This window comes from Amblyomma americanum, chromosome 1 (assembly GCF_052857255.1).
Source record: "Amblyomma americanum isolate KBUSLIRL-KWMA chromosome 1, ASM5285725v1, whole genome shotgun sequence".
Taxonomy (NCBI): Eukaryota; Metazoa; Arthropoda; class Arachnida; order Ixodida; family Ixodidae; genus Amblyomma; species Amblyomma americanum.
In genome coordinates this window covers 238640064-238651846 of record NC_135497.1, presented here as the reverse complement: position 1 = coordinate 238651846, position 11783 = coordinate 238640064, and the positions used below count along the sequence as shown (strand labels likewise).

The following is an 11783-nucleotide window of genomic DNA, read 5'->3' as shown; positions in this document are numbered from 1 at the left end:
CCAGTGTTCTGTGTGCTCGCTCGGCAATTTAAGACAACGGGCAGCATCCCCATGTCCTCCAAATAAACCCGTGTCGGCCCCTGCTCTGCTGGTGCAACTGCTGCTGGCCGTTGCAAAGTGTTGCTAAAGTTGCCTACCTTTACAACTGGCGAGCCTGTACGCATCACCGGGGTTACTTTGCCATTTATAGAACGATTGTGTTACGTTGTTAAATGTTTAATTAAAGTTAGATAAAGGTTATTCCAAAAGTTTATTTGTAATATTTCAGAAAAAAATTAGAAAAGAAGTTCATTTAGAACATTGATTTAACGTTTGACTATAAAAAAAGCAACGTTGTTGTAATGTCTGGGTGCTACCTGGATGTCCAAATAGAACACATGCTTCATCCTGCGTTGGGCCCTGTTTTAAGTATTGAGTCTGAGCGTCGCGTGCTGCCATTTTAAACCACCAGATAGCCAGCCAGGCAAGGCGAAGCGCACACGGGTGCACTGATGTTAATTTTTTTGTGGTGGGCTCGTGTACAGAACAGGACTCAAAATATCTCTTTGTATAGAGTCGCAGGTCACACACTGCCAAAAGGCACAGAATAACAATTACCGTCAACAGAAATTTAAGATCGAAACAATTCTTAGACTTCAAGCATGGTCAAGTTGCGCGAAAGTAACACACAACACAGGAAACCGGACCTGTTTCTCTTGTCCCGTGTCCTTTCTTGTGTGTGTTCTCTTCGAGCAACTTTACAATGTTTGAAGAATTATACAAACTGGACCGATATGTTCTACTCAACTATTAGGCAATGTGAGATGTCTCTGCAGAGCTCTGAAATAATTTATGCGGCTTGATGATCGTTGAAAGATAAAAATATTATTGTGAACGAAGCATTTTACGGCTGGGCATTGCAGATAATGTCACCGAAGCCAGTAATGGCGCCGAGTGTGCAAACATATTTGGCCACGTCCGACAACATCTCCAAATGTTGAGCAAGAGGCATTCTTGGGGCGAGAACGAAGTGAGCTCAAAAGCGTCAGACCAACATTAATATTTTTGCAGCAGAGGTTGTAATTTCCGAATTTAAGTCGTAGTCAACGCAGAAATTCTATGCGGCTGAAATTTAACCAATCTCACTGGTGACGGTACTACTTCTGCCTCCAAGACTTCTCACTTTCGGGCCCGTCCACTTCGTTCTGCTACTATTTTTCGCAACGAATCCCGTCAAGGTTACCAAAACTATACTTTGTTGTTCTCTCGCTTCTGGCGTTCCCAGGATGGCGCTGCAACCCCGCGGCCCTTGTACTCGTTGCGGCTACTCCCCTCCTTGTCTCCTCGCTCTCCATCTTCACCCGAGCGCCTGGGCTACCCTTTCCTACACATCGGCCACCCCTCGCCAAATCAGCGACGACCGAGTACACGCTGCCCTCTCCGTAAACGCGTTCGCTGCCCTCCCTCCTCTCCCGAGAGAGCAGATGTTCTGTCTCCCTCCTCGCCGACGAGACCACCTTTCCCACCAGGTGAGTTCACGGCGGGAGGAGCGGCGGTCGGCTGCTGCCGCTGTCCCGGACCCACACGCGCAAAAGCTACGCAAAGCAGTGGCGTCGAAATAAAAACAAATTCCTGACAAAAAAAACTAGCGAAGAGGAGGCGGACGGGCTCTTCCTCCCCTGCGGACCTCTCTCTCGGTCCTCCTCTCCGACGGGCCCTCGTCGCAGATAGCAGCCGTAGACCGGCCTGCCATTGTCAGTGGCAGCGTTGCAGCGGGCCGGTCTGCTCGTCTTTTTCGGCGACGTCGTCTGCTCGTTCCCACTTGTTTGCCGCCCGTGTGATGCGTGCCCGTGGATAGCGCGTCGCCCCTGCTCGCTTCTGGATGCCCCCGGGGCCACGTCGTGAGATGTCGCCCACACCGGCTCTGCCCATGCGGCACCTCATGTTCTCGGTGAGTCTTGTCCGCTGTTTCGGGTCGTCGCCGCGGTTGTGTCGCGCGTGTTCGCGCGCGGTCAAAAGAGAAGAAAGAAAAAACAGAAGTCAACGTCCCGTGACATCAACCGTGGGGTTCGCGCCGGATATGCGCTCGGGGGCGCTTTCCCCCACCGCTCCTGTGATGCCGGACCGCGTTCACCAGCTCGGGCTTACTTTTGTTCGCCCCGGCAGAGCTGGACAACTCGAGGAAACGAGGCATTGCCCGACGCTGTTCTCTCTGTCGCCGAACGAGCTATACCCCACCATGTAGTAGGCACCACGCCGCCAAACAGTGCGTAACAGCTCGCGTCCTCAGAAAAACAAAAGCGCAGGGCCGGGTACCTGCGGAGCTCAGTAAGCATACGGAAAAAAGGGAGACATGACTCTCTGAAGTAGTGAAATTAGTACCTAATGCTGCAATAACTCACTGCGGGACTCTCTACTGTCACGGCTTTTGTATGTACAGTGGGGACGATTGCTGCGCCAAATTTCCACGTCCGGAGGACGTTGGAGCATTGATGAAAGCTTTTGTTGCTGATTTGGAGGGCTCAAGATTAGGTAGCAGCCAACGACCTCGCCCAAGCACTATATCTGCATCCTTAACTGATCAGCGAGCCAACTGCACTGAACAGTCACGCTGGATAGTTTATCGGCCTCCTCTACGCGCGCCTGTGTCCGCCGATGGGCACAAGGGATGGCGGGTGAAAAAGAAACCGTACCACGTGTCATTTAGGCAGCATATAAAGCGTCCATTGGTATAACAATCGCACGACTCGTCTGTGACATCTTGAGCATGCACGTGCCGCTCAGTTCCACGCTGAAGCAGTTACCTTATTTTGTATAAACGGAATCATGGGTAACTCATTTTAATCCCTTGTGCAAAATTTTAGTTCGCCGCGTCATTTGCCCGGCAGTTACGATCGCGGTCAGAGTACAGCAGCCTCTGAGGTACTGGATGGGGATATTTCATATTAACCGGACGAACAGACCCATCTGGAGAATACGTAGTTAGATATGAAAACTTCGGAATGGTAAGTACCCAGAACAAGGACCGTGGAGGGACGCGGTGGCGATCGCTAACGAAGAGTACGCGTGCTGAAACCTCATTTCGTGCAACATCAGTCTAGAGCGATGCTTTTGCGTGTTCACGCAAAATCCTCGGTTTAGACTGAAGAAAAAGGGAAGGAAGTTGCCACTTTATTGCGATAGTATTTTCCTGAAACCGGAGTTGCTTCGAGGAACTGCCGCTTGATGCCCTCTGTCGAGCTCACAAAACTCGGCAAATACGATTTCGATATGAAACTAAGTGCCTGTGTCAGACCGTGCTGTCTGTAGAGTCTGTTATGGAGCGCACTAGCAGAATCCTCTGGAACCGGACTCAATACGCCCCTATGCAAATTTTCACCCCCCTCCCCCGTAAATAAACAACATATGTGGACCCCCCTGTACCCAGCCCGGTCTACTCCTTCGTGTTCAGGCTAATGCAAGCTCCATATCTATCGTCTCCCAACACTTTCGAAGTCTTGTTTTCTTTTTATCTCTCTTTGAAGGCAACGCATTTATGCGGGATATATAGACGATTATCACCGTAGCGAGATAGTTCCACTGCACAACACGCTCAGTCGGTGAAGCAAGTGAAATTTAAGCCTCGCTCAGGGAAGCTCGTCGTTTCTATGCAGCGGTTGGTTTCCAAGCTAAGGAAGCACGGTGCCTTGCGAATGCGTTGGGTGCCTCGAACCCTGCGTGCTTTTGTACATGTGAGTCAGGCACATCACAGCCGGCACGAAAACAGTTCTTCCATGAACGTTGTCAAACAGATTCACGCTCCGAGATGGGGATTGAAACTCTTCAAGACTTTCACTTCTCATATATTGTAGTCCATATTCGTGACGTACATAAATGTATAACTGCCGCCGCGGTGGATGAGTGGTTATGGCGCTCGGCTTCTGGTCCGAAAGACGCGGGTTCGATCCCGGCCGCGGCGGTCGAATTTCGATGGAGGCGAAATTCTAGAGGCCCGTGTGCTGTGTGATGTCAGTGCACGTAAAAGAACCCCAGGTGGTCGAAATTTCCGGAGCCCTTCACTACGGCGTCTCTCATAGCCTGAGTCGCTTTGGGACATTAAACCCCCATAAACCAACCAAACCATAAATGTATAACTCTGTCATTTACATTTACAGGGATGATTGGAGTGCGTGTTTTCACACATGAGCAGCTCGCTTCAGCAAAACTGGGCAATGTTAACAAGATACGCCGCCTCCTAGGGCCTCGTAAAGGGGCCTGCAGTACTAAAAATAAATGCATGAAGTAACGCTTTAAAAACAGCCAGCGGCGTATCTGCGTACGTTCGACCGCGTAAACGTATATTTAGAGATGTGTACGAGCACTTCTTAACGCTATACATTTTCTCTGAATGGATATTATTTGTCCTCGATCGGATATGGAGTATGAGGTCAAAGTGGACAAAGTCACCCTAGTTTTCGAATCACGTGTTCAGGAGGCTGAAGATTGTATGCGCCCTGGAGTTGCGTTTCAGACTATGATCAGAGTGGACGTAATTTCGGCCCTGTAGAATGACTAAGTATGCGTTTCATATTCGCTGGGGCGCTGTCACAGTTGTGGCTTGATTAGATCACAACAATGGTGGTTACGCCAATATTCGTCTCTTTATTTTACGCTTGACGTACATAATTATGTTGAGGGGTATTTCATACTTGCAAATACCCGAGTTACAAGAGGGGTCATTGTGGGGACCTATCGCTGTTTTATTCTAGATAACCTGTACGTTTAAGGCGTGCTAAATGTGATCACAGTAGGTTTTTAGTGATGCTTTACTTATTACCACCTTTACATATATTGTTTTTGCAAAGTTGCAGTTGCTGTAGTAAACCTCCCACGAACTTCGTAAATAGCTGAGCTCCTGGACCACTGAATTGGTCACCGCTACTGTCGCGTTCGTGTGCAGAACTGTTGTTCTCCTAACTTTTCTCGGTTCCTTCTGAAAATCAGAATTTCCTGATTAAGAGCCCTCGTAATTCGTGATGTGTTAACGCGTTAAATGTGTGCCGATAACAACTGCCGTGCCATACTCGAGCTAACTACCGTGCTTTATCAGCCAAGCTAGCATGTTTACCGACTAATGCAATATTTTCTGACCATCAAAGCCAGCAAATAGCGACGCCAGTGCCGGTCTGTAAGCAGCCTTTCTCCCGCGCATTTGCAATCTACAGTGTCAACAGCCATCTTCTTCCACAGCATCTAGGTTCGAGACTTCTTGCTGTACTTGGCTGTACTTCTTGGCTGTACTGAATAATGTGCGGTCTGCTGACGTCGGAATTCAGCTAAGGTTTTTTTTATGAATTTACTCCTAAATGACGTGCGCATAGCTGATCACCAAGTTGCGTGGTCGTTCTGCGTTAAAAGAAACAAGACAGCTCTGATGATAGTCTCTGCCACGTGCATAAGCTTGGAAGTGTGGACGAAAGGGCGTTTTTTCTTCTACATACTTGCGTACTCAAGCGTTCAATATCGCACGCCTCAAGCCGGCGACTCAGCTCCCTTTTAAGGGCAGCTCCGGCGTTTTTTTTCGAGGTTCGCACATTGTAATGAAACTTGTGCTGCAGGTTTTCCCTTCGCTCCTGATTACTTCGACTAAGTTTGGCAGCCATGCGACATTTCATTCCAGCGCAACTCGATTTTAAAGCTTGCTGTTTCCACAGTTCAGATGATTTCCCCGCTGGCAACACTATATTTGCGGCGTCAGGAACATTACCCGCATGTTAAAAAATTTTGAGGCTTGTATTGGGTCGTCTTTGGCATTTTATGAACGAAGTCATCGTATTCAGTCTGTACTGCAGCCATTCAACCCGCGTACGAGTGTTTTCTGGTAATGTTTGTGACGTCATCGTGCGTCACGAAAAGCTTTTTCATTCCTGACCATGGACTCAGTTTCTGTCTCGGTTTGCTGTTCTCGCTGTTTTAAAATAGCCACGCTCGGTATTATAAAAAATAGAGCGGTTTGTTGCGGCTTAGAGAGGGGACTCTAAGGAATGGGATATGGCTATCGACTCAAAATGTTCGACAGAAGCCCAGAGTTGCCCTTTAAGCCGCGGGAGTACAAACCACATTCTTTCGTCGCGCGTGCATGCCGTGTTGATGTGGTCCAGCGTTCAGCAGCCGGTTCACAGCCGGTGACAGAGAGAATCTCGACTCCATCGGTTCTCAAACGAGGTGCACATACCGTGTGCTCGAAAGGGGGCTGGGCGTCGGCCGCCACCGAAGATTTGTTTAAGGTCAGATTACTGCCATACATTCTCGATGAGGCGCCACCCCGAGCGGAGGACGTTTCTTTTTCCAGGGAGAAGCGTGGGAATAATAACCGCGAGAAGCGGCGACGGAGGGAGAGTATAGAGAAGGCGAGGCGCAGCACGGAGGAGAACCAGTCTGCTGCGATGGGTTCTTTTTGGCGCACCCGCACCAAGGGCCGACCGAACGCAGTCGAGGTGATTTATCGGCCCCTTCGCAGCACGGTGTCCAGACGGGAGGCGACCAATTATGCGCGTCCAGCGCGGCCCGATCGCATCGGGCGCCTACACCGAGCTGGGCGGCCTTGCGCGCGGCCTGACCATCCGCGTGTGAAATTCCCAGCTCGCCGCCGCGCTCTTGCGTGCAGTGGTGCACAAGCCGAAGAGGGGGCCGAAGATGCGCCACTTCGCCCCTTCGTCTCGCGCCTTTTCCGACTCGTCATCGATGCGTGGGCCGCTCGTCAAAGAAGCAACGCACCATGAACGGCCTCGTGTACATATACAGTCGAACCCACTTATAATGAACCTGACGGTCATGCGGATTCCATTCGTTATACCCCCATGTTTGTAGTAAGTGAACTGTCCGTATAGCTGCCGAAAATATCAAGTCCGCTAGAAGTGACATTTATTCTTGTAAAAAGCTGCGTTATGCGCGTCTACTGGTTCAAAGCAGTTGCGCTACTGAGGCTCTTTCCAGGCTCTCCAGGGCGGCCATGTTTTCCTCGCTGAGACCCTTGCTTCCAACAATCAACTATAGGGATGGGATACAACTAGTCGTGGTTGAAGCGTCCACGGCAGCTGGTCGGCTACATCATTCAGATTCCTAGCGGTAGATAAGCGCTCGTACTTGTCGTTAAACAGCTTGGTCAGAGCACGCGGCTCTGTGATTTTGTGGTCCGCAGGAAAGTATAGTCTTCCGAAGAAACATGTGGCCAGCTATGCATCAACGACGCGTTGCCACAAATCTACGTGCGTCTGATAACGTGCGTTTTCGTTCGGAGGCCTATGCAGTGACGCAGCGCTCGCTGCAAAGAATATATTTGCTGCACAGGTGACGTTGGCTGCGCGTGGTAGTAGTGCGATAAATGTAGCCGACTGGGCAGACTACGCGTACCGCGTGACCAGCATAGCCAGCTGGCAAGGCATCCAAAGTTTCCACATCGCTGCTGTTAGTCGATCCACGACCATAGCCAGTAGCTTCGCCTGACTTCACTTTCGACGATGCCCGCCTCGCGCCCACCGCGCTTCTTTATCCGCTTGGGATGCCTTTACCACCCGGCGAACACGCAGGCAATGATTTCCCTCGTAGGCCATCGTCGCACGCGTGGCTGGCGGTTACTTACTGTTTCAGTGGCGACTTTTTATTGTATTTCTAGGTCGACATGTTTTGTTCCGGGCCAGTGTCGCGAGCACTGGGAGACACTCTCCAATCTCCGCGCTTGCTGGAAGCACGACCCCTTCAACTTCGGGGGAGTTTATGGCGCCTTCTCGTTCGCTATAACCCAATGGTGCATCCAAAGTCTTTCGTTGTATCTGAGACGAGCTGCCATTACCCTAATCCATATTTTGACGGCAGTACCGCACTCGTTCGTAATAAGCCAAAGTTCGTTACATCTGCTGTGGGGTCTATTGTATACCAATATGGCAAGAACCGAAATAAGTCAAGTTTGGTTATACGCGAACACAAGACAGCCTTATGTCACGTACCTGCCATCAGGCTTGTTTTCTTCGTTCCATCAGCTTCGCCGGGGCTGAGCGGGATTGTGGAGACGAAACGTATATCGGGAGGGTCACCCATGCTCAGCGCGCGAATGGAAGCAGTGGCTGTACATATTCAGCGCTCTCTGCGCAGACGTTGTGAACGTTGCCTTTAAAGCTAACCGAATGACAGGAGAAGCCTCGACGACTTAGCTCCTTCAGGCTGCCAGTGCCACTGCATTGGTTTGCGGACAACTCTTTAGGGGTGTGCCCGATAGTGAAGGTGACCGTCTGCTTCTTACTCTGCAGCCACTATCCTCTCCTGGTAGGACGATTCTGGCGAAACGGCGCTGAAATGGTTATGGTCTCAATTAAGTGCCGTAGAGCGCACACGGAGCGTCGGAGCCCCCGCACGACCTTGCAGTAACTCCATGCAGCACTTATGGTGAACTGATACTGTAGGGAAGATTAAGCCCGATGCTTCCGTTACTGTTTTGGCGTGACGATAGTCTGTACGGGGCCGCCCGCCCTTACAAAAATGGTCTATAGACAGTCTATAGACTTCTTATAGACTGTATTGCCCTCCTATAGATATTTCTTTTTGTCTACTCATAGTCTATAGACTGTCTATAGACAAAAGTCTACTAAAAGTGTATGGCCATAAATCTATAGATTGTCTATAAACTTTCTATAGAATTTGTATTGCCTATAGACTGTTCTCTAGGGTCTGTCTATAGCGAGTCTTTAGACTTCATAGACAGAAATCAATAGACAGTCTATAGACTGTCTAAAGAAATTTTTGTAAGGGCGTGCACAGCAGCAGCATACGGTGGAGACCGATCGCAAGCTCTTCCGATCCGTGCGCCGTGTGCGCGTGTGCCTGTTGGGAATAGAGGTTACGCTCGAACAGGTGAGAAAGCACCGGTGCGCTGCGTTACACGGACTCCGCTGCGTGGGTAGGCAGGCACCGCAGCGCAGAACCAGGAGCGACGGAGCGGTGGGAAAGCGCCGCATCTGCCTCCGTTCAAGCGGCACGCGCGTGCGACCGCGTCGCCGGGAGTCGAGGCGCACACATGTCACGTCCTCGTGACAGCCGTGCACTACTGGTTTGGCCCGATGGCGAAGTCGTCCTGACAGTTCTGGGTCTCGCGGGGGCCGCCGGCAGATGGGCGCGCCGCACGTCCAAGGGGTATATGCAGTGTCCCTCGGCAAGCGCGGACGGTCTCGCGCGAGAACGAACCTTACGAGACTTGCGCGAGGGTCCGCGTGACCGACTTCTTTGCCCGCGGTGCGAGTTTTGTTCGCATATAATCGAACGAACCTTTGTAAGCTGATAGGTGACCGACCAAAAGAGAAAGTGTCCTACCAATAGCCGAGGTGCGCTTCAAGGGAAGGGCATAGAACTGGCAGGGATCGGGGTGAAGGTGATGGGGAGAAGGTAAAGAGTGGTTCTGACCCCACTCAACCTTTCACCCCAAAAACCCTTCGCCTCGACTGCGTCGCAGGCAAACAGTGCGCCCTGCCCCTTTTCAGAGTCATCGCGCTGTAAACGCAAATCGATGTTTTCCGAACGGCGGGGCATGTTGGTTGGCGAGCAGCTGAATCGCAGTGCGTGTCCAAACAGCGTTCGCAGAGCTTGAGGTGGGCGCATCGCACGCCAGCCGTGCCGCTAGGCGAGATGCACACGGGGTGCTACTGGAACTGCCGGCGGCGGACCTGGGAGGTGCAATCGCGGTGCGGACGGGCGCGCCGCGCGTGGTGGTTGCTGGTGGCGGCGGGACGACCCGGAAGAGGCGAGGAGAGCCACGGCGGCCGAATCAAGTCGGGCAGCCCCAAACCTGGCCTTGCCGGTCAGTCGCCCGGCGTGGACAGCCCGCCCCGAGACCATTTCGTTCCAGGGGCCGTCAAGTTGCGGAGCACGCGAGCTCGTCGCCGCTTCTCCTCTCGTCCGCTCCCCGTGCAGCGGTGCGGGCCTCCCAAGGCACGTGGGCGTGGCACCGACGCTCGGGAAGGTCGTGTGTGCATTCAGAGCTTCGCGGTCTTCGCGGGCGTACAAAGGATTCGCCGCGTCAGCGCCAACAGAAGACGGGTCTACGGCGCCGATACGCGCGCGTACGGTTTTCAGGCTCGGATCTGTGCGGGTCAGCCGCCCTGGAGTTGTCCAGCAAGCATTCCGAGACTCGTTGTGGTGAAAATGTTGTTTTCAGTTTTGCTTTGAGGCTCACTTAAGGTTGTAGTGTTGCTAAGCGTGCGATGGGTGTGACGGGAACAAGTATTGATGGAATAAGTATCTGAAAACATTGTTATTTCGTGCGCGGGTCAACCCATAATCGGCTGAACTATAGAAGTATGTGGCACTGTTCGTCAGACAAGTTTTCATTCCGTAGTTGACAGTGTTGAAGTCCTAAGGATGTCATCAGTAGGTAGATACGTGTCACTTGCCTTATTCGAGTGCAGCACTTGAACTTATGCTTGTAAGCGAACTGATGAAGGGTGGTCATTTGAGACCCGCCGCGGTGGCTCAGTGGTTAGGGCGCTCGACTACTGATCCGGAGTTCCCGGGTTCGAACCCGACCGCGGAGGCTGCGTTTCTATGGAGGAAAAACGCTAAGCGCCCGTGTGCTGTGCGATGTCAGTGCACGTTAAAGATCCCCAGGTGATCGAAATTATTCCGGAGCCCTCCACTACGGCACCTATTTATTCCTTTCTTCTTTCACTCCCTCCTTTATCCCTTCCCTTACGGCGCGGTTCAGGTGTCCAACGATATATGAGACAGATACTGCGCCATTTCCTTTCCCCAAAAACCAATTATTATTATTATTATTTGAGCCTGTTGGTTCATCACAGAAAAGGAAATATGCAGCGCAAACAGCGCAGGCAGTGCTTGTCTTTCTTCTGTCGTCCGTGCGTTTTATGAAGCGAAAGCTTCACTACGCTAGGTTTTCAAGAGGGCAGTGTCAGTGCAGTCACTTGACAGGTGTCACGTGGAAGGTCATGTGACCTACTGACGTCATCACAATCTCTCCACCGTGGAAGGTGGCAACTGCTCAGTCGGGCATCGGGAGTTTCATCGACGCTTTACAGACAATCCGTTCGGCAGTGTGTGTGGTGTTTGTGAACGTAGCCATGCAGAGGAAGCGTTCGCTTCTCACCAGGGTTAACCAAAGTTTAAACCGTAGCTAATTTTTCGTACTGCATATTTCCTCTTTTGTTATGCTTGTGACATTGTTCCTATTCTTTTTTCTGTCTCTATGTTCCCAGGAGAGAACAAACGTCATGTTTTTGGAATCGTGTTTATTTCACCCAACTCGCCCTTCACAAATAAAGAAAGAAGAAAATATATAATTAAAGCCAGTAAGCTTGCTTTCCTACGCCAAATCGCGCGCTACATCCGACTACTCCAGCCGCATTGCCCGCGCTTGCACAGCAGCCGTCAGTGTATACGCGACAGACTCGTGTATTTTCAAGTTTGCGCTCCCTAGCAAGCAGTCAGGCCCTTCAATACGCGTGCATACCAGGACAGCGTCACGCTCGAAGGACACGCACTCCTAACCGAGTTGCCCGAAAGCACTCCGGGCGGCTCTGCCCGCCGTCAGGTCGAACATGACTTGGGTCCGCGCCGCGCGGCGCCCAAGTATGGCGACCCGAGCCGCGCATGCAGTGGGCGAAAGCGGCGTCGTGAGGAGCTCGGTGCTGCAGCGGCTGCGGGGTGCACGGCGGAATAATTACCGTGCTTCTGCGCGACCTCTCCTCGTCGCGCACCACGCGCGCCCGCCGTGCGGCGGGGAGGTCGATTCTTCATTCAGCGGCGCCGCATAGCGCGAGGGG

The 11783-nt window shown here is 51.8% G+C and overlaps 1 protein-coding gene across 1 annotated transcript in view; it reads left to right on the top strand.

The window, feature by feature from the left end:
• The first annotated feature begins 1503 nt into the window (after positions 1-1503).
• The window catches only part of Cad88C (cadherin 88C), a 114254-nt gene continuing 103974 nt past the window's right edge, over positions 1504-11783 (top strand). Inside the window, exon 1 of the mRNA XM_077648777.1 lies at positions 1504-1930. The gene's annotated coding sequence lies outside the window, so the exon portion shown is untranslated. The remainder of the gene's footprint in view (positions 1931-11783) is intronic.